This window comes from Bombyx mandarina, chromosome 13 (assembly GCF_030267445.1).
Source record: "Bombyx mandarina strain Sakado chromosome 13, ASM3026744v2".
Taxonomy (NCBI): domain Eukaryota; kingdom Metazoa; phylum Arthropoda; class Insecta; order Lepidoptera; family Bombycidae; genus Bombyx; species Bombyx mandarina.
In genome coordinates this window covers 14,567,245-14,589,511 of record NC_143220.1, presented here as the reverse complement: position 1 = coordinate 14,589,511, position 22,267 = coordinate 14,567,245, and the positions used below count along the sequence as shown (strand labels likewise).

General features: G+C 35.7%; 1 protein-coding gene across 1 annotated transcript in view; it reads left to right on the top strand.

Moving 5' to 3' along the window:
* The first annotated feature begins 256 nt into the window (after positions 1 to 256).
* LOC114248555 (proton channel OtopLc) overlaps positions 257 to 22,267 on the top strand; it is a 62,954-nt gene continuing 40,943 nt past the window's right edge. Inside the window, exon 1 of the mRNA XM_028181827.2 lies at positions 257 to 510. The gene's annotated coding sequence lies outside the window, so the exon portion shown is untranslated. The remainder of the gene's footprint in view (positions 511 to 22,267) is intronic.

The window sequence follows — 22,267 nt, the reverse complement described above, 5'->3', positions numbered from 1 at the left end:
GGATTAAGGCTTCTATTTGTCGTGAATAATGACCAAAGTTTTGTTTCAAGGTAATGTAAAATAAATCATGTTTTACAATAAACACAACTATACCACAAAGTATAGGTGTATGTAATAGTATTTATCTTCACATGAATCTCCACGAAACTGTAAAAATCACCAATATAGTATCGAAAAACTTTACCTGTTGCACTAAATCGTACGTATAATATCCCTTAACATGGCCCGGTTGCTGACGGCGCACTCTTTTACTTTTTGTATGCATTTACTTTTCAGATTAAAAGATCCAATCGCCACCCCAGCCGTTCGGGGGCTCTCGGACAGCACCGTTAGGCTTCGCCTGTGTCCCTCTTAGATGATTGGCTAGCGAAGCAATGGGGTGAGTGATGACGTGTGCGAGCGAAGTTTTCGCGCTGGAATACCAGTTGTGGTGGAGGAGTTCAACAGTGAGGTCGCTTGCTGCAGTCGAGATGTTGGCAGCTCCGTCGCCGCGCACCGTCCGCCTTCAGGGTAAGTGAACATTTCATTGGATTAAAAAGCAATTTGAGTCGAAGACTCACATTACACCTGTACTTAAACATCTTTATTAGGAAAATTAAAAATAAAAGTTAATCTTCCTTTCAAATAATTACGTTCAAAAGGAAAACATTTTTCATGATCAACTTTTTTCCTATAAAATTTTTGCGGAATGAATAGTTCGCGAGTCATTAGGATTATTGGGTTAGTCAATAACTGAATATGGAATATGTGTACACGAAACCCATCTTTTGTGGAGTAATAAAGTATTCTGATATTTCAACTCGGAACGGTTCCATCTGTAATTTCATTTGTGCAATTTAATTTTGTAACATTTTTATCTAACAAAGAATAAAATAAAAAACTCAGATATTAGGGATTAATTAAAATAAGCAAGTTATTTTTGGTGAAAGCCATTTAAATGAGCAGTTAAAAAAAATTGGAAACTATGAGATATACTAAAAAAGAAATTATCGAAGCTGGAGTTCGCTGATGCGGTAAGTACATAAATTTAATATTTTTAATGAAATAATTTTAACAAATTCTTGATGTACATTTTAAAGGGAATCAAATAAAACTTCTTTTATATTTCAGGTTTTGGTATATGGGACTTCTCCGTGGAATTAAAAAGAGCAATGAAGATTTCTCACGAATTTTCTTAACGCATTTAATTCTACGTAAAATAAATTTTATTTGAGGAAATTCTGTTGTAATTATTTCTTTTTTAATAAAATATAGGCTGTTCTTTCATTTTTACGTCGACGATTTTCTTATTTTCACTGTTCTTGATTGTCATGTGTGTCAATTATTTATTTATTGTGATTACATATGTATGTATCGTGTACAATACCAAAAAGCAAATTATGAGCCGATCTCAAGAATTTCAGTGTATTCTTCGGTATCTGCGAGTCGTCAACATATTATTATTATATACCTATTATTACGGTTTGGGTACGGGGTACGGTTATTTTATTATTTCCGACGCTTAGAGAATTTTCGACGTTTCAAAACTAACTTTGCAGTTTTCGTGATCACGGCCGACTAAATATTCATTCGTCGATATCCGAATATTGTGTTAACTGAGTTTGAACAGTCGAGAATTTTAAATGCAAGAATTTTAAAGCGCAAACTTGGGAAATACGGGTAAGAATAGGAATTTTGTATTTTAAAAATATTAAATAATACTAATAGCTTACGAAAATACTTCGTTTCATCCATGTAACTTTATCCGCCTAGTCATCGGCCTTTTTTTTTATTGCTTAGACCGGTGGACAGCTCACAGCCCACCTGGTGTTAAGTGGTTACTGGAGCCCATGGACATCTACAACGTAAATGCGCCACCCACCTTGACATATAAGTTCTAAGGTCTCAAGTAAGTTACAACGGCTGCCCCACCCTTCAAACCGAAACGCATTATTTATTGCTTCACGGCAGAAATAGGCAGGGTGGTGGTACCCACCCGCGCGGACTCACAAGATGTCCTACCACCAGTAAAATATTATATATTAAATAATACTAATAGCTTACGGAAATAGTTTGTTTCATCGATGTAACTTTATCCGCCTAAAGTCATCGAGCATTTAATAAACTAACGAGATATCCTGTCTACGTCATGCCATACGTACACGTAATTAACTTATGAAACTTATGAAGCGTGACGTAAGGATTATCTCTATAAAAATATTTTCCTCCGAGATTACAAGAAGCCTGTATTAAAAATAGCAGCAACGACCCAAAACAAAACGCTGACTAAAATCATTTCGACGTGAGTGAACCGAAGTGAATTTTTCCAAGCACAAAATCCCTTTCCGCCTTTTGCCTTATAATCACATAGGAAGGCCCGCTCTAGAAATATCTTCGAGTTTATATAGTCAAGTTATTGATAAAGCAAATGAACAAATTCTCAAACAAAGTTTTTTACTAATTTCTCGGATTCGGATTATGACTAATTTCGTTTTCACGGTTGTAATTTGAAGTTTTCGATTTCATTCAAAAACTATTGAAGCATATTTGTGTAGAAAAAATATCCGCTGTTGATCTTAATTTCCTCGATGAAGTATAGGATCAAGCTTTTTTTAAACCAGACTATTTTATTTATTAAATTTTAACGATATGTTGAACAACGAAACCGCAAAACATTTTATGTAATTACTCGCGTTAGCTCCATTCTACCGTCCTGTTTGTATGAGCCATTAAAACGAATCTAATTTAAATACGCTAAAGTACTTGTTAAGGAAATTAAATAACGGAAATAATGAAAATTTTCCACGAGATACAAAATAAGATGTTCCTGGTTTTAATTACATAAAAAAAAAATAAAAAAAAAACTGATTTAAAAACTAAAATTTATTTCTATTTAATTATCTAGTACATCTCAAACGAGTTAGTTAACTCTATGATCCAAAAGTTGTATCTGCACTAATTAACTAAGAATGAATCCCTTTATACTTCAAACTCCTATTACACTGTATTGATAAGCTTTGCCTGAACAAAAGTAAATTTTGAGAAAGAAAAAAAACACAGCTCACAAAGTCCATCAATCTATTTGAAATTAAATATATTTTCACAGGTCTCGCTACCCAACCGTATTAAATTCAACCCTAATTATTTTTAAATAACTATACGATGAATTTTAAAATTCAATTAGGTACATAATAAAACCTACAGCATAACAAAAAAATACTCAACGCAAAATCAACTTTGATGCAACGGTTTTCACTACGAAATTGAATAACAGCGTTGAATGATTAAAAAAAATATTTTTGCAACAAAGGAATGAGGATCCTTTTCACCCATCAGTCCGGTCATCTAGTAATGAAACAGTGGGCCGTTACGAAGCCACGCGCCGGCCTCTGTACACGAACCAAGCTTGTTTTTATTTCACTCGCTGAACACTTAGGCCGTCCGCTTGTACAATGTAGGTACTTCGGCATTGTTGAGATGAAACATACCGCGACCTGATAAAAACATTATTATATATTTTTTCGTAATATCCAACTGGAGAAAATTAAAAATTTGTTCTAATTTAAGTAGGTACAGTTATCCTGGTTATACTGGTGGTAGGACCTCTTGTGAGTCCGCGCGGTTAGGTACCACCACCCTACCTGTTTCTGCCGTGAAGCAGTAGTGCGTTTCGGTTTGAAGGGTGAGGTAGCCGCTGTAACTACACTTGAGACCTTAGAACTTATATCTCAAGGTGGGTGGCGCGTTTACGTCGTAGATGTCTATGGGCTCCAGTAACCACTTAACTTAATAACTAGGTGGGCTGTGAGCTCGATTTTTTTTATTGCTTAGATGGGTTCTAAGCAATAAAAAAAATCCTTGACCTCAAAAAGTAACTTAAGTTTTCCAAACATCGGAAATAGTAGAATTACAATAAAAAGGCGAAACTAAAAACGTAAAATTAGTTTAAATAGAAGTACAAAAGCTGTCTTAAATTATATTTTAAATCCGAATAAAATTTGATAAAACCATTGAAAATATTTACTTATGAATAAAATCGTGCTTATTAGTAATCAGTAAATAAGTAAGTAGCATTTAACCTCTTAACATGAGTGCTTAGCAGAAATATTGACTATAATTGTTGTTTAAGCCCCGAAAGCAAATTAAAGAGATGTTCATGGAAATCAATAAGTAATCTGGAAGTCGGCGAGGAAGCGCTCCTTAATATAAAATTGACTCAAACATATTTGTATTCGATTTGTTTGGCGACATTTTCTGTTTGCTTTTAATGAGTTTCGGTGATGCCACGATGTTGTGTTATCGAAACCAATAAAACTTTGATATTTTATCTCGAATTCATAATTTAAAAAACAGTAACATAAAAGCGTATAAATGTAATCAAAATTACAGTGAAGGAAATAAATATTTAGTGAAAGTTTAATAATAAATGACAACGCCTCCTACAATATCGTCAATGACATAACGAGCTCCTAATCCAACAATAGATTGATACACGTCCTCGTCGAACTTCATTCAGTAGCTACTAGATTGATAGAATTCGTATGTATCCTCTTTAGACCGACCATTGTGGACACGTACATTGACAAGAGGCAAAGGGAACGTGCCGATGTGAATACGCCTCCGACATCGCAGAACTGTCACGGGCACAGTCAAATGTATTCCACATTCGATAACTTCACTCTTATGTCGAATCAGTTTCATCGACACGGACATCGGACAATGGTCGCTTTAGTTTGGATTTTACAGAAGCGATATAAGTAATTTCATTCTTTTTTAATGGATATATAAAAAATCTGTTCATTCTAAATTACTTTTTTTTTAAATGAAATAAAAGGTATCTTATACCTAGTCAGGTCATAAATTCTGTCACATGTTTAATGTAAAATAATTGAAACAAGTTTATTCATTATGTAACCATTCATATACCAAAATGAACTTAACAAAACATAGATTCTTATGACACTAAAGTTTATTCAAAATGACGTGACTCCGTAATTTTGAATACAGGCCTTCAATCTGCGCGGCCAGTCGTCTATCGCAGCACGAACGAGGTCCATGTCAATATCGGCGGCTGCCTTAATCAAGGATGTCTTGAGTGACTCCAAATTGGGATGAGGCTTTGAGCACGCCTTTTCCTCCAAGTGTTGCCATATCTTGTAATCTAACGGATTCAAATCTGGACTGGAGAAGGGCCAGTCTTCGTGCCGGATGAAGTCGATTTCACGCGCCGCCAGCCAGTCTTGTGAGCTCTTCGCTCTATGAGCTGGCGCCGAATCTTGATGGAATACCCAGTGCCTGTTATTGAACATGGTATGAGAAACAGGTTCCACAAGGTTCGTCAGGACTGTATTTTGATACACAACTGCATTCGTTTTTACACCTTTCTCACAAAAATGTACCTCTGTTAAGCCCCAATAAGAAACTCCTAACCATACCATGAGCGAGGATGGAAAATGACCTCGTTGGACACGCGGAATACGGTTGCTCGCTTCTTCACTACTGTGTGCGTACACCTTATCATTTTGTTTGTTGTAGCTCTCTTCTACGGTAAAAATTTTTTCATCCGAAAAAAGAATTTCCCGATATTTTTTTCCCGCGTACCGCTTCAACAAAGCGCGGCATCTCTTCAGTCTCAGGTCCATTAGACAAGCATTCAAACGATTTCCGGTTTTTCTTCGACATGCCCGAAGCCCTAAGTCTTCATTTAACACCCTTTTCACCGTGGTTCTGCTTAACCCCATCTGAAGGGCCAACAGTTTCTGCTTACGTTTGGGATTTCTTTGAATTCGCGCCTTCACAGCTTTTATCACTGCTGGAGTCCTAACAGACCGAGGGCGACCACTTCTTGACCTGTCATCTACACTAGAGTCTTCATAGTATCGTTTGGTGGTACGATAAACGAATCTTTTGGTTATATTCAAATTGTCAGTATGTTAAAAATTTGAATTGGCGCGTAACCGCAACGATGCAACGCAATAACTGCAACACGGTCTTCTTTAAGCGTCCACTCCATATTTAAAAATGAGTAAAATTCTAAAAGTATACATTTTTATTTTCATGAACAATTCGAAATTTGAATTCAATAAACTTTTTTGTGGCCAGAATTCTAAAAGAAAAGTTTATACTGTGTGATAATACTTATGACCTGACTAGTTATATATATTTAAACGAGCAATTCTTATATATAAATATACATAATCTGAATCTCGGAAACGGCTCCAACGATTTTCATAAAATTTAGTATACCGGGGATTTCGGGGGCGGTAAATCGATCTAGCTACGATTAATTTTCAGTAAATGTTGTTTTATTCGTGTTTTTAATAATCAACTTTATCGATAATGAACTTCAACATAAAATCGTTATTGTTTTATTGAAAGACAATAAAAAATAATATAATATCAATATGTAATTCGTATTTAAATATAATTTCCAAAAAACACAATTTATCAACAACAAAAAAAAACCGAGAATCCTCTAGTAAAATATAACCTGTAACCAATCGTATTCTTAAATTCTCATTTTAGTTATTGTTAATTTAATGTTCATTTTAGTTATCGTATCTCGTTATGAATGTAAACTTTCATTAGGCGGAATAACAGGCGGAACGCAGATCGGCCGTGGTTACATTCTGTAAGTCCGCAGACAAAATAACGATTATGAGTGTTCACGGGCGAGCGAGCCGGCTTACTCCCAGTCGCTTAACTTTGTAAGTCTGCCACAATTACTTCTACGATCGCTTAATAAGACGATCTGAGAGAAACATTCAAGGGATTTTTATAAGATTTCCCGTCAGTGAAGCGGACCTGTTCATGAGCTCCATTCCACGTACGCTGCCTGCCGCTTTAATCCTCTCAATAAACTTAATCGTGCGTACAATTATTGGAATTGCTTTATCAAAAATACTGCCATTGTTTGTTTTCATACGTGCGACAATCGTTAACGAAATCGCTGTAACTGGTCGGAATTAAAAAGTCTATAAATTTAATGGAGTGAATGCAGAATCTTTTATTACGCTTTTTATATTTAAAAGGTAACGGTGAATAATAATGTAAGGGTACGCCTTAAATATAAAAACTGTCTATTATATAATCTAGCTTCGCTTTGAACAGGTGTGCATCTCATATTCCAAGTAATAAAAAATAACAATTAATAGCACATTAATTAAGTGCAAAATTAAATAATGATCAAATTATTTAAAGCACTCCTTATAATGATGATGAAGACTCCCTATAAAAGATCTTTCAGTCCATCAATGCTTAGTGCACAAGTTGAAGTACAATTGATCTTGAATATGCATCGAAATTGGCACAGACACGTACGTCTCTGCGGATCTCATCCGTCCACTCTCGGTTCTGTTACACGCGAACATTAAACAAAGCACAGAATCGGATGATTCGCTCATAGCATCAGTCCACCGTGTTATTCAGTGGTAATTCGCTACAAGACGGCATTCCGATACCTGTACTGGTGGTAGGACCTCTTGTGAGTCCGCACGGGTAGGTACCACCGTCCCGCCTATTTCTGCCGTGAAGCAGTAATGCGTTTCGGTTTGAAGGGTGGGACAGCCATTGTAACTATACTGAGACCTTAGAACTCTTATCTCAAGGTAGGTGGCGCATTTACGTTGTCTATGGGCTCCAGTAACCCCTTAATTCCAGGTGGGCTGTGAGCTCGTCCAACCATCTAAGCAATAAATAAATAAATACGGTAGTGGATGCAGTGACGAAGCAGCTCCTCTTAGCTGCTAGGCCTCTTCTCGGGGCATATTCCATACCTTCTCCTTTCAGTTGAGATTTCGAGATTGCCCCACCTATTCCATAGGTAAGGTCAACCACCGCCACCAAACACCGCCACCGGACCGCCACCAAACACGATCCCGAAAAATAGTTCGGTATTTAAATCTGGTAAGACAGCTCTCTTAGTCAGACTGCTATCTTAAGTAGGGAGTTATAATGTTCCCTTTTTATTTAAAATTGTAATACTGCAATCAAAATTTATTATTCCAGTTCATTTTATGTATTCAAACCATTCTCGGCTTAATTTATTGACGTAAAATAAACATTTATTTACCTTAGCAAAATTAAAATCGTTTGAACTGAAAATCAAATATCCGAACAAATGCTGAGATCTTTATTACTCTTTCGAATTAACAAGCAACAAATGAGGTCAATTAAACTTTTCTAGAAGGCGGTTCAAGATATACTATAACTATATCTTTGTCCTATTTATGACAGAAATGAAAAACTGCCGGAGTCGCAAATGCAATTTTCATTGTCCACGAAGATCCAGCTTTATTGATAGCGAAACCAAATAAGTTTCCTTTTATATTATTATGCGACTTTTATATCGGAAGTCTTGCTGGAGCTTTCTTCATATTGATATGAAAGCAACGCTAATATTGCAGTTTTTTTTTTAAATTATATCTGAATTTTGACGTATCTTTTTGTTGTCAAAAACGATTAGGAAAGCCTGGCGATATATGCATTCCACTGTCGATGCAAGATCCGGTTCGTATAAGCTCTTGTTTTCTCCATATTCTTATACGCTGCGGAGACGTGGACTTTGCGGCAGGTCAAGAAAAATAAGGTTGCTGTGGAGATGTGGTTCTGGAGACGAATGCTTGGTATTTCATGGACCGAACTTCGCACCAATATCTCCATTCTTCAAGAACTCGGCATTAAGCAACGTCTTTCGGTGCTCGTGCATGGACGCATACTATCATTTTTTGGACATGTCTCCCGGCGAGGAAATGACTCTATAGGGCGCCTTATCGTTCAAGGCAAAGTAGAAGGCACCAGACCGCGTGGAAGGTTACTCATGCAATGGACCAGGTCAAGTCGGCAGTTGGCGGCTGTTTGCATGAGTGTACCAGACTCACCACAAGCCGGGAGGAGTGGCAATTGCTCGTGAGGCGCATAACATCTGCCCACAGCAACGATACTGAATGACGACTACGACTGCTCTGACATGAGTAATACGACAAAGGAAAAAGTCGATGCATACTGGCAATGCCAACGAGTACATTTTGCCCTGTAGTCTAAGTATTTTTTCTTGCTCTTAAGAAGCGACGAGCCCAATCTGGGGATTAACCCTTAACACCAGGTGGGCCTGGTGTTATGGGTTATTGTAGCCCCTAAAAATCACAACGCGAACGCTGCAACGCACCTTGAGACTTGTGGTTAAAGTATCAAATATATTTTTATAACGAGTGACCCACCCTTAAATGTGGTACGCAAGAATTCCATTTCACGAAAAAAATAGGCGTGATACTGAGTTGCACGGGTTCATAAAACACTTTACAGTTAGTACAATTATAATTATTACATACTTGTAAAGTATTTTCTGTACTTGTTTAATGTACTTGATAAAAAAATTGCTCGACAATATTAGTATTTCAAAATCAAAACTTTGCACTGTAGATATATTTGTTTATCCGGACCATCTCTCTTAATTTCTATTTCGTTAAAATTAAATATTACAGAACTTAAAAATTGAAAATTTATCCAGTTTTACGATCTAAAATTGTGACATAAATATTTTTTTTTATTGCTTGAATGTGTGGACGAGCTCACAGCCCACCTGGTATTAAGTGGTTACTGGAGCCCATAGACATCTACAACGTAAATGCGCCACCCACCTTGAGATATAAGTTCTAAGATCTCAGTATAGTTACAACGGCTGCCCCACCCTTCAAACCGAAACGCATTACTGCTTCAGCATGTAGATGTACATAATAATTAAAGAAAGTCGAAACTTCTTTTTACTAAGTAAAAGTATTCTAAGTATACAAACGATCAATTTCTAATTAAATCGAAAGGATATCGAATGAAGTGAGCCGTGTGAATAATGAAAACTAAATATTATTCTGCAACTATGCAGGAACGATTCAATTTCAGAAATAGATAATTAATTTAAATAAACTTGGAGGAAATTAGTAGTAAGCTAGTTTTCTTCTATATAAATACCTACTAGTTCAACGCCCCCACACTTTGATACTTTTGTAAAAAAAACCCTTAGCGTTTAATTTTGTGAAAGAAAATAAATCGTAACTGCTTCGTAAATCTTTAAACGTGTGTCGAACTTCAAAATATTAACATTCATTACGTAATATCTTTAATGGAATATTGCGTTTTGTGATACGCTGCAACGCAAAGCAAGGGATCTACATGATTTTTATAAATATACTAGCGACCCGCCCTCGCTTCGCTTCGGAAACATTAAAACACACATGAAACCAAAAAAAAAATATAAAAAAAAAATTAAAAAAAGTAGCCTATGTTCATCAGGGACAATGTCGGCTTCTAATGGAAAAATAATTTTTCAAATCGGTCCAGTAGTTTCGGAGCCTATTCGAAACAAACAAACAAATCTTTCCTCTTTATAATATTAGTATAGATTAGTATAGATCTACAAGCCAAACAGTGACATAAACGCATACCCAGAGTAAATAAATAAATAGCACATTTTCCATTATTCTTTTCAAACGTGCTCTGTCATGATAAGCTTTGGTGAGAAATTTTATAACGAGCCGGTTTCAATCAGTTCGTTGTAGTGTAAAACTTCATCGATTTTGAATAAGAGTCAACCCGATTTAGGAGCTGCGTTGCTCGGGACCCTTCGCCGGTACAATAAAAATGAAGTATACAGAGAAACGAGACCCCTGCTCAAGAACATAATACTTGTTTATCACCGGTGAAACTCATAATAAGCTAGAATCAATGCCTAGACGCTTTTTTCTCCATTCGTTACTAAGCCATTCGTCCAATTATGATCAATCTTGATGCAATTGTTGGTACTCCAAGCAAGGTTTCTGTCGTATTATAATCAACGAACGGTAGGTAGTGTGCGAGTTATTACAAAAAATCATTGTATTTTATCTAATTAGCGTCAATCACAGCGCAGTGTGACCACTCTTTCACTGGTTTATTATACAACTAGCAGCCCGCTCCAGCTCCGCTCGGGTCTTTAACAAAAATGTCAACGATATTTGACGTCGTTTTATTAGATAGACATATGCTGTCGCGACACTTTTTGTAAATAATAATGTGTTCTACAAAGTCGTGGTACATTATTTTATTCTATCATGAATAGTTTTCGCAGGGCACGCGATCTAAAAAATATTTTAGGTAATTTTTTACACCTTGGGTTACATTATTGGAGTTTTAGTAAGGATCACTCATTTTTTCAAAAAAGATTATAGCCTGTGTCACTTGGGAATAGTGTAGCTTCCAAACAGTGAAAGAATTTTTCAAATTGGTTCAGTAGTTTCGGAGCTTATTCAATACAAACAAACAAACAAATCTTTCCTCTTTATAATCCTCTTTATAATATTATAAGTACAGATGTTTCTAAAATGAACAAATACTGTGATAATATTTTACCAAATCTATTCGGCTGATGTAAACTCAGGCTTGTTTTATTGTTATACAATGTAATGATAAGTTTTCATTTGTTGAGAAAATGTTGGGTGTAATAAAATAAAGACTGAGCAGGGGCATAACGTCATTATTGGCAACATATTTGCGGCGCGCCGGCTACCCGTCGCTTACTGAACAAACTAATCTGAAAATTACACGGTCTCCGCCCACTCTCTGTTCCTATGAAGACTGCTAAGTGGTAACCATAAAGGTTGACATTGTTAGCATAAATGGAACGTAAAACAAAGAACGCTATGTATGTTTAATGTTCAAAATTAAATCCAAACATTGTTTTTTTTTCTTCCTTTCTGTTAAAATTAATTTAGGGAAAATAAAAATTAAACGTCAGTTTACTTTTCTACGAAATATTTGTGTCATAAAATACGCTAAGCATTTTCGCAAAGTAGAAAATCCTGAGGTAAGGTCGAGACATTAATTTGAAGCAAGCAATAAAGGGGCAGCGAGACGTCTTCACCGCGACGACACCGCGAGCGCGGCGACTTGTTCACTGGCACCCCTAAACGCTGCTCTATAAATTTCTCAATAAAAACTGTCGTCTACGTCAAGTCGAAGCAAAATAAACCTTTTGAGGACCGGATACAACACCTTACGCAAATGACACCATACAAGCGAGATGTACACTTTCGTAAATTACGCTAAACGAGGAAATAATTTACTTTGATACGACTCTCCTTCTCGAGCTGCGGGTCAGCCTAAAATATGACTTATTTGCTTAAGGAAAAGCTCTAAATACAACCGCCGATGTCTCGGTAAATACAATTTTTGGCAATTGATTTAACGTAGGAGATTAACGCCGTGGCTTTAGCCCGCCGCTTTTCCGTGTCGTAAAATGTAAGCGAGCCTTATTCAATTAAATTTAGCGAAATTATAACAATCTCAACAAACTCATTTAAAACGTGCTATCTAGTTATAACCAAACCTTCGTTTGGTTCTATGGTGAACAATGTGCTTAACTCGTTTTTGATACCTTAAAAATCGTGTTATTTTATCGGGCCAGAAAAAACGACCGTCTAAGAGCTCTGAAACAAGAAAATGCCCTTAAAAGCGTTTTCGAATAACAATGAAAGGGCTGTATTGATACAAGCCCGGTAAAACACTACTACTTAAAATTTAGTTTAGGCGAGAGATAAAAGACTAAAATAGGCCACCGACATAGGCAGGCGACAAGTGATCACCATTCAAATGCATAACATCACAGGCAGCGGATTCTGTATGTTATTTGTGGATGCGAACAATTGTTGTAATTTGCGGACAGACGAAGCCGGCTATTTCTAATCAATTGCGATTGTGTCCAGCCAATCGTGATACTGTTCCATGAAAGTTTCGCGTCGAATGCTCCAATATAGGCTACTGCTCGATACCAATTTTTCCGGTACTTCGTAATAGCCCAGCGATGAGCTTATTATCCGACGCCATCTATTGAGAACGGCTTTACGGGTAAATCCGAATAGCTTGTAGTTCGCGTTAAATTTAATATTATCTTGTTGCAGTATGTTCTTCCTTTCCAACTATAAGAGGTATTATTTCCTAGATATTTCCGATTTTCTGCATTATTTTTCTGGTTCATTGCACAAGTAAATTTTAATCGTCCTCATTCCAATTTATTTCCAGTATAACACATAAATACGACATTTAATTTTATTTCATTTTCCTCTCTGAAACTTTTAGTTTATTAGCTAATGATAGCTAAAAAATTTGGCGTCTCAACTTCATTAAGCCGAATGCCGGACATTCCTTATACAACTTTTATATAAAATTGCCGAACAATTTCAGTTGTGTTCTTTTTTGTTTATGAACAGGATTCATTAAATTTTACTTAATAATTCTGAAGACAGATAAAATATTTTATTTTAAAATTTGAATATGCGTAGAGTACTACAGCCAAAAAACAAATATCCGCATTGACCTAAATTAAAACCGTAAATAGAAATCAAAATGTTTTTATTAATTTAGACCTTCAAAGCCACTTTCAAATTGTTACTTAAGCTCAGATTCAGACTACAACAGCAACAAACTCTTTTTAGAATAAAATTAAATACACACTAGACGATGACCGAGCATTTTTTCGACCGAGGTCGGACCGAGGTTTTTTTTCTTTCATAAATTGTGTTTTTTAGAAATTATATCTAAATACTTTTTTTTTTTTTTTTTATTGCTTAGATGGGTGGACGAGCTCACAGCCCACCTGGTGTTAAGTGGTTACTGGAGCCCATAGACATCTACAACGTAAATGCGCCACCCACTTTGAGATATAAGTTCTAAGGTCTCAGTATAGTTACAACGGCTACCCCGCCCTACAAACCGAAATGCATTACTGCTTCACGGCAGAAATAGGCAGGGCGGTGGTACCTACCCGTGCGGACTCACAAGAGGTCCTACCACCAGTACGAATTACATATTGATAAAATTATGAAATATTCCAAGATCGTTTAGGCATTTTTAAGTGAACACACACTCACACCTTAAACCAAACACTCATTGGCTTCGGGTGGCTTAACAACGCCATCTGCTGAAATAGCTTTAGTGTTATTGTGTCTTTAAAGCAGTTAGTTGCTCTCAATTATGAAAAATAGTATTATTATTCGCCAATAGATGTCGGGAAGAGTCATAAAGTTGATTATCGATAAAGTTGATTATTGAAAACACGAATAAAACAAAATTTTCTAAAAATAAATCGTAGCTAGATCGATTTATCGCCCCCGAAATCCCCTGTATACTACATTTTATAAAAATCGTTGGAGCCGTTTCCGAGAATCAGATTATATATAAGATAAGATAAGATTTAAAGATAATTTACTAAATGTTGTCAATTAGAAACAGTCACAATTATTGTATTATATAAATTGTAATCCTTCGAGCAAAAAAAAATTTAACTTCGTAATGACAGTGGTCTGAGCGGACTAATTCAAAGGGAGACTCCTCTAGAGGTGCATCTCTGTCAAGACTCAGACTGCCCGGATACAATTACAGACAGTAATCGTTGCCCCTGGCATTAGCAAACGACGCAAAAGTGCCAATTTCCCTCCCTTAAGAGATATCGTCTATTTATCAGCAAAAGGAGTCACTGCATAATTTATACTGTGAAGGATCTGTTTATATGGTTTGTTAGTAGTGTAATGAGTGATTCGGGAATTGTTTGAAATGATCTCATTTTTTTTGTTTCCGGTCAGGAAATTTCTAAATATAAGTCATCAATGATAAGAAAATGCTCGAAAAGGTCTTTCTATACGCACTAATGAATAAGTTGATCACGTTTCGTTGAAGAATTAAAAATGAGATACCTAGCTTATTTTTATTCGTTGAATGAAAAATAAAGTAAATCGAAAAAGTGATAGACTTAACGGGCGTGCACGGGCATTTTATTGTAATTCACTTTCCGCTATTCTACTTTTATAGTAGTGGCTCGTTCATGTGAAAGCCAATACACAACGCGTAGAGTGGTTAATGCGCCGACCGTAATATCAATAAAGAGGAGAGACGCAAGGCGGAACAAGGGTGGTGAACACCTGTCCTCCTCCTCCGGATATCGCCTCAGTGTCAACTTCCCTACGATACTTAAAATATGGCGTGTCATCTTCTCGGCTCTGTTTACTCGTCTACAACGAGATTTTGCACTGTCTCTTGCAAATCATTCTCGTAATACGATTCAGCTGTTATTCGGTGTGTTTCAAATCGCTTAGCCTTGACATTATCCTAAATGATTAGTTTCATTTACTAAAATCTTAGGATTTGTATTTATTTCGTTTGGTAGGGCTCAACTAAGTCTGTGCATAGCCTATTAGCCATAAAGAAAACACGTGTTCCAGTATAAGAGCCGCTACGATGACATACTCGTATATACATAAATTTTTGGTATAGTCACTTGTAACCGCCTAACATTCAATAAGACAGTCGAGAGTTATATACAACAAATATTCCAATTTGATTCAAGTTTTTTTTAAATTATTACCGAGGTGTATGTACGAGCTGACTCACCTGATGTAAAGTGGGTACGGAAGCCCACAGCATCAACGTAAATGCCGCCACCCACCTTAGACATGTTTTCTAAGGTCTCCGTTTTTACAGAACAATGGCTGACCCACCCTTCAAACGCATTACTCCTAAATACGCAAAATATATTTTTTCAAAAAAAAGTTAGAAAAAGTAGTAAGTTATATTACCAAAATTTAAAAAAGTTGCTTTTATAACGAATATGATGAATTTGAAAAGAAAGATTCTCAATACGAATGCATTCTTTTATAATTGTTATTTTAGAACTCAGACCGATACGACCGATATCTATATACCTATACGAGAATACAGATATATTCTTTAAAAGCATTTATTTAAGATTTGTCCCATATGAATCATCATCCAAAATCAAAATCAGCTTAGGTTTTTAAATCAAAACAGCTGAATCAAATATCACCCAAGTACGCATCTGAGGTTCATTCTTTTAAATTTATATTTTTCAAAAATACATTTGACTACACCTAAAACCATCGTTGCTTAGTAACTACACAGAATCTCACCGTATTCTATTCCTATTTGTTCCCAGCGTTGTATTGTTTGCCTATTTAAATATGTGACAGCGATTCAACCCTCGAAGAAAGGGCGATAAAAGCCTGTAATGTCAACACGAGTAAGAAAAAGTAATCTCACCCTTTTTCTCTGCCTATTTTAAAGGTTTCGCCGCATAATAATGTAAACGATTTAAAACTCAAACTTGGCGATTATATAATAATATTTTTATTAATTTTTTTGTCCGTGAAAAAAATTGCTATGATAAAAGAAATGTGTGGGTAATTCCTGGCATTACCTCAAAATTATTATACTAACCGGTACACAATTTCTTTACAGTTTTACTTCAATTTACTTTTATAATAAACTAGCGGACTGAGCCGGCTCCGCTCGGGTCTTTAAAAAAAATTTCAACGATATTTGAGGTTGTTTTATTTTTTAAAATAAAAGAACACTTATTGCGGCATAACTATAATAGTTTGACATATTCTTTTGCGACACTTTTTGTAAATAATAATGTGTTCTACAAAGACGTATTACATTATTTTATTCTATCATCAATAGTTTTTGCAGGGCACGCGATGTAAAGAATACTTTAGGTATTTTTTTTTAATTTTGGGTTACATTATTGGAGTTTTAGTAAGGAACCCTAATTTGTTTCAAAAAAGATTGTAGCCGATATCACTCGGGAATAGTGTAGCTTCCAAACAGTGAAAGAATTTTTCAAATCGGTTCAGTAGTTTCGGAGCCTATTCAATACAAACAAACAAACAAATCTTTCCTCGTTATAATATTTGTATAGATAATACTTTATTATTCAGCTCTAAACTCCCTACTCGATTTCCTGTATCACAAAAATCCGGGAACTATGAAACCATCAATTTACCACGTAATCCTTAAAAATCAAGAAATCAAATTTATGTATAATAGCAGTGTATTTCAGTGCGCTCAAGCTTTTCAAACAAAATGACCGGAACACGTGTGTCAGTTGCGTAGCCGAGCTCACCACAACAGGCCGTCCCTGTCAGGTACTGTTCCATTTACCTATTTACATTCATAAAGGTTGCTTCTCCGCTATAATAGATAAAATAAACAGGCCATTAATGTAATGTGTATTTCTTTATTAATGCCAAAGAGTATTATAATGCTTTCGTTTACATACTACCCTCTCTGGAATATAAAAACGAAGTCACAATTGTATTCTAAAAAGATTTTCAAAAAATGAAATGAGTACAAAAAAATTTTAGGCAGCCGTTTATCTCTGCCCCTGGCATTGCTGAAGTCCATGGGCGCCTGTAACCACTCACCATCAGGTGGGCCGTACGCTCGTCTGCGTACAAGTGTAATAAAAAAGTACTAATTAAAGATGATATTATTATTCACCATATATTTGTTATTCACCAAAAAAATTGAGTACAGTTTTTTTAAGTTATTAATCATTCCAATTTTTAGGTTTAGCTTCAGCGCGACGGGCGATTGAGTCTCTTACTCCACATAAAATTGCAGCGAACATTTTACTCCTTTGTATTTAAGTTGGAAATTTAAGAGAGGATTTGTAACTCGTTTTGTCTGCCGATAAAACAGGCTGTTCATTGTGGTTGAAAGACTCCGGTCTCTATTGTAGAACTTCTAAAATGATCTTGTTTGTTATTGAAACCGGTCTTTTGTGAACACAAATCATTTATTTCACAATTGAGTTTCTTATTTCAGATACTAAATAATTTATTATTCAATTTTACAAACACTTTTGTGGAGCTTTTAGAAACTGGATTTTAATTTTTAAAGCTACTACCGAATATCATTTTTTTTTTTGTTTTATACAATAAATAGGTTTTCTATCTTCAAGCACACCGTTACAAAATCTGCTTGCAGATATCTAGCAATTAACATTTAGCAGAAAGAAGGAGCCTTGAAATCGCGTAAAAATTTTTACGCCTCACTCCAAATTAAGTTTGTGAACACAATTTTTCCCAGAAAGTAAATTTACTTACATCTCCGGTGTTCTACGCCTTCTAACAGCCTCTATTTTGAATTTCCTTTTTACATGGAAAATTTTCTTTGAATATTCGTTTGTTATTCATAAAAAAAATTGTTTGGTTATTTCGAAAACTCGTTCTGTTGTGACTGTATCAACAACTATCTCGTATTAATGCGTCAGATTGTTGTAGAGAGCTAACTAAAATATTTAGATAACTTAAAAAAAAAATCGAAAATCTCGTCAATGTTTAGAATTTATTCGATGTTTCTCATTAATATTTAAAAAAATTATTAATAGACTTGGTTTATACTGATCACAGGTCGCTACACGTTCATACACTGACGAACATAAGCTTGTCAAACCGTAAAATAACACATGAGTTAACACTCCCTGGCTGCAGTCGCAATATGACATTTAAATATGAATATGCTTTCAAGATTGCTTCGAGCCAACTAGTACTAATAATCTGTGATTTTTCCGCATACCTGCTTCCGTAGCTACGTAGCGCTACGAGACTACGCTGTAGCGACTGAGTTTCACCTTCGACGCTTCGCAATTATTAAACTTGTTGCACTACGATGACTGCATAGCTTACAGATCGTTGGATTGCACGACTTCAACTTAAGCCAATAAATACTTACGCTGAAAACTTGTAACAGCTCGTTAGTTCATGAAGAAATAACTTATTTCCTGTGTTACGTAGTTTTCTTGTTAACCTGAAAGTAACAATCGAATAAAAAAAACATCTACTTGAAAGTAATTGGATTCGCTGATAAGCAAAAGAAATTTCTTTTTCGCAAATTGACGTCCACCCTCTGGCAATAAAAGTTTTATGCCATGTTTGTGAAGATAAAAAATTCTATGATGTAAGATTTTGAAGAAATTCTTAATATTTTGAAATCCTTTTTTTTCCACATAAATTCAACTTCTACTAAAATTAAGTTTATCATAAATAAGGACATGAAAGGCGACAATCATAAATAAATGAGTACATCGCAACATCAAATAAACTGATTCCGGCCAGGGGAAGCACGCAGATAACCTACTTACTGATCCGGCGTATTCTATTTGCCTGTAATAATCGCGATGACAATCTCATATTACATAAAAGATTTGCCCTCTTTTAGATCGAAATGCGATTTTCTCTCTTCAGAGTTATTGCCGGCTCGTCTCAAATTTTTCGGCTATTGAAAACGGAGAGCTACTGCGACAGGGTATTTTTGAATGTGTTCGAATGAATGAGGAATTTAGGCGCCGCAGAGAATGCATAATATCAATGGGATTCGAAAATGTATTGAATATGATAACATATTCAACTAATTTAACGGTCGTACTGAATCACCAACATCTATTACCTAGGAATATAATTTAAGCAATTAAAAAAATGTCGTGTATATACTCAAATAAATTTAATATATACTAGCTGACCCGGCAGACTTCGAAGTGCCTCAATCGGTACATAAAAGACTTAAACTTTTGTATAAAATAAACTTAAAACAAACAAAAGGAATCCGTCCGACGGGGGGACAAATCAAAGGAAAAACAAAATTGTGTTTTTTATTTAATTCCGAGCATTTTCATATTTATTCACCTTTTAAACCTTCCCTGTACTCCTACAAATAATTCAAGACCAAAATTAGCCAAATCAGTCCAGCCGTTCTCGAGTTTTAGCGAGACTAACGAACAGCAATTCATTTATATATATATATAGATTTATATATACTCTCTGAAAATCGTTAATAGACTGAGCTCCAAAACTAAACAACGCGCATAAAATTTTGCTGATCTACCTAAAGTAATAAGACACGCTCAATTAACTTTTAACATAGCTCCTAATTAACAGGTATCACGTTTACGATACAAGTTAAACAATAACAGTATTGTATTACTTGCTGTTTAATTAATTTCAACGCATAGTAGTGCGTGACTATTATGTGTTATTCTATCTGACTGATGTCTTGTTTAATATGGATAAAGAAACGCACGGTTCTTACCAGTCACCGGAGCTGATAGATCCATCTTTAATGCCGCTTTCTAGTTTGAGATATAGAATTGAAGTCTCAATTACCATTAACTATTAGGTATTTTGATTAATGAATCTAGTAAAAATGTATCATGCTATCGTGGTAAATCGATCCATCGATTGTACTAAAATGTACAAAACTTTTTTTTTCTCCTAGCTCACTTGCATTGTGATCTAGTTTTGAACGACGTTCAAAGTTCCAAGGCTCCCCATAAGTATTTAAACTTATTACCAAATTAATTAACAAGCGAGTTAATACATATAAACGTGGCAATTATATACAATTTTAGCATCTTACTAATCATCTTTCTACTGGTGGTAGGACCTTTTCTGAGTCCGCACGGGTAGGTACCACCGCCCTACCTATTTCTGTCGTGAAGCAGTAATGCGTTTCGGTTTGAAGGGTGGGGCATCCGTTGTAACTATACTGAGACTTTAGAACTTATATCTCAAGGTGGGTGGCGCATTTACTTTGTAGATTTGTAGATGTCTATGGGCTTCAGTAACCACTTAATACCAGGTGGGCTGTGAACTCGTCCACACATCTAAGCAATAAGAAAAAAAAAACAGAAAATCTGTTCGTAGTATTACATACCTTCATTTGTTTCTTTCCGAGCTTCCCCTAATACTTGGTCCTGTTGCGGTACTCTCATTCCTTATCTAAGCTCTGTGGAGCGTGTTATAAAATTACTTAGGACCTTCCGCCGAAAAGACCACGTTCCGATTTGGCGACTAACAAACGGTAGAGATACCAACCTCGTTATTAACATGACTTCCTTTAACATAAAACTAAAGTAGTACCTATTACTAGAATTCAAACTTATGTCAAATATACTCCAAACTGCTCTGATATATGCGTGCGTATTTTATATACCATACTATTCGAAACTAGGCCGATGGGCAACATCAATAATGCCCAATGTCACAATGTCATGTTGTATACACAGCACACAAAGTAGACAATTCGTTGAGATAACGCGAAGCAAGTGAATTCGGCAGTTGTCGCTTTTACAGCATTAGCTTCGGGAATAAGTTTGTTCATTACGAGGGGGGAACAATGTGGTAGGCTCGGCGGCAACGGAGGAAACGTGCGCCGACGCCGCGACAATAGGCGCGCCGCCTTATCACGCCGGAACGCGTCGGCTCGCACCCCCGCACCGAGCCTACTGCCTCCACTTGACGTATGAGCACTGAATAAATGGGAAAACTTTTAGCTCTCGTTACGGGAGAACGAACAATTGGTCATCTGTTGCACGAGGTAATGTCTAAGCGTTCATCTTAGATGACGATGGGCGCGAAACACAAAAATACTTATATTATAGTAATATTTTATTTTTTTGTTTACTTTAATTGTTTCATCAAAGATATGTAAGATCGAATCAAGTTATTATAATTATTTGATTCAATATTTGAAATTTTCATGGATTACCTATGTATTATAGGTGTGACCAATATTAGTATAAAATCTTCGTAGGTAAGTTGATGCCAGAGTTATAATCGAAATCAAATCATAAATATAATTTGATTAATTGAGAATTTAATTTTATTAATTCATTACATTGGAGCATTGTTAATTAAGCTACAAAATCCGATAGATTTCGTTTCTAACCTCCTTAAAAACTTAAGTATCTCAAATGGTACCGCAGTTTTGTAACGCGGAAAATAAATGGAGTCATCAAGTCGTTTGTTTACGAAGCGACGACAGTACCTAATGAATTAATTGCCCATCCATTTCTTAATGAAAATTAGGCCAAATTAAGTTCCGCTCAAGAAATGGAACGCAACAAAAAAAAAACTAACTTTGTATAATTAGATTCGGATTGGTATAGCACGTTGTTGACTTTACTTGCAAATTGTTGTTTTATAAATGATTTAAATATGAAATGAATATGTGTTTTTCACTGGTGGTAGGACCTCTTGTGAGTCCGCGCGGGTAGGTACCACCGCCTTGCCTATTTCTGCCGTGAAGCAGTAATGCGTTTTGGTTTGAAGGGTGGGGCAGCCGTTGTAACTATACTGAGATCTTAGAACTTATATCTCAAGGTGGGTGGCGCTTTTACGTTGTAGATGTCCATGGGCTCCAGTAACCACTTAACACCAGGTGGGCTGTGAGCTCGTCCATCCATATAAGCAATAAAAAATAAAAAAAATATAATAAAAAATAAAAAATTGTGTGCAAAATGGAAAGTGTACAATGGTTTGCTTGTGTTGCTCGTGTTCTAATCGTTTAAGTATCGATTAACTGTTATAAGTACTTGACGAAATGTTTTGATTTCAGTGCGTAAGAAGAAACAGCGCGCGAGTTGTATGAAAAAAATTGGCTTATTAAATAAAATACGAAGTCAATC